Source organism: Chaetura pelagica, unplaced genomic scaffold, assembly GCF_000747805.2.
Source record: "Chaetura pelagica isolate M959 unplaced genomic scaffold, ChaPel_1.0 scaffold698, whole genome shotgun sequence".
NCBI lineage: Eukaryota > Metazoa > Chordata > Aves > Apodiformes > Apodidae > Chaetura > Chaetura pelagica.
Genome location: NW_009954236.1, coordinates 241,608 through 243,323, shown reverse-complemented (window position 1 = coordinate 243,323; position 1,716 = coordinate 241,608). Strand labels below are relative to the sequence as shown.

The 1,716-nt window shown below is 58.9% G+C and overlaps 1 protein-coding gene across 1 annotated transcript in view; it reads right to left on the bottom strand.

Annotated features, from left to right (window-relative positions):
* EXTL1 (exostosin-like glycosyltransferase 1) overlaps positions 1-1,716 on the bottom strand; it is a 12,878-nt gene that overhangs the window by 5,183 nt on the left and 5,979 nt on the right. The window lies entirely within an intron of this gene.

The following is a 1,716-nucleotide window of genomic DNA, read 5'->3' as shown; positions in this document are numbered from 1 at the left end:
CCGGCCGGGCTGCGGGGCCAAAACCTCCCGATGGAAACACTTTGCTCCTGACGTGCTGCGGTTTCCGGGTAATCACGCCGTCAGGGCTTCCTTGTTTTGTTAGGAGCCGGGATGGGCGCCCACCACGCTCCCTCTGCCCGGCCCCTCCACGGCTCCAGCTGGGCACGGTGCCACCGAGGGACCCGCTGGCTCCAGAAGAGCCTTTTCCCAACCCGGTTTGGTTGCTTCCAAGCCGGGGCAGCCCGCAGTGGGGCCGACCTGCCAGGCTGCTACAAGGCACCCTTTGTCCGGGCACAGAACTGGATCATTTTAGACAGCCCCAGGGGTGTGAGGAGGGTGATGGAGCCCCTGGCGAGGCCTTCCTCTGCCCCCCATGCTGCCCTCCCCAGTGCACCAGGGGAACGGGGACATCCCCAATGCACCAGGAGAACAGGGATGTCCCCAGTGCACCAAGCAAAGGGGCAGCTGGGGTCTCACTTTGCCACCTGCAATGTGTGCCCTCCTTGCTGGCCTATCCCCATCATCACTCTGCCACTGTCCCAGCTCTGGGTCTGAGGAATCTTCTCCCAGGGCAGAAGGACATAAATCCCCTGTGTGATGTTGGGCAGAGCTAGTCCAGCACAATGTTGTTTTTTTCCTGGGTGTCCCACAGGGACAAGTGGGATGGCTCTGGGTCACATGTGAGCACACTGCCCTGTGCCACATGTGCCCTGTCTATCTGCCACCTAAAGCCACCCTGGGCGAAGTGTAAATCTCCCTGTACTTGCCAACAGCATTAAGGGATTACTTGGGCTGGTGGGAGTGGGATCTCCTGTCCCACCACCCCTTGGCACCATGCAGGGTTGACCTTGGGACCCCATCCACCAGCCCACAGCATCTCCCACCATACTACAATGTCCCATCCCCAAAAAGGCTCCTCCACAGGGGCTGACCCTGCTGGGCTGGTGGCACTGACCAGTGGGGCCCCATGGTGCCCAAGCTGCTCCAAAGCCTCAGTTAATCCCACTCCCTGCAGCACTCGGGCTCCACTTTTACCTCCCAGCACCTCCTAAGACGCTTTGAGGATGATGCCCAATGTGGCCTCTCCCCATCTGTCTCCAGCTGGGTGGCTGCAGGGTGTCCCCCAGGCAGGGGATGGAGACCTGGCCCATCACTGGTGGGACGGGGTCTGTACCCACCAATCCTGGACCTGACAGCTGGTGACAGATCCCAAGCAGCAGGATGGGGAGGTGAGGAGCTCCCGAGGATCATGGAGCCCCTCAAACTCATGGAACTTTGTTCCCCCCAAGATCCATCCCACTGCTGCCACTATCCCCATTTGTGAGAGGGGACTCAGGAGAACCCCACCATGTCTGGGTGAGCTCAGGGTTGCCCACACACCAGGATGCCCAAGGACCCACCAGTTTTGTGAGATTTTCAGTGGAGCCAGTGGTGGTTGGAGTTGGGGGGGGGGATGTTTTGGGCTCATCTCCAAGAGAAACATTTATGTTAGAGGAGGGCAGGAGGGGGAGGGCAGAAGAAAAGCATCATTCATCAGTGTTAGGAAAAAGGGGAACGGTATTAGAGGCAGCTGCAGCAATTGTAGCTCAGAGCTGTTCTCACCAGATTACTCCAACTTTAACACAGAGCAGAAAAGCCCTCAACAATCAGCTCCTCACTCCCCACCACGGAAACAAAACCCTCACCAACTTCTGGAGAACCCAGAACTTCCCCCTC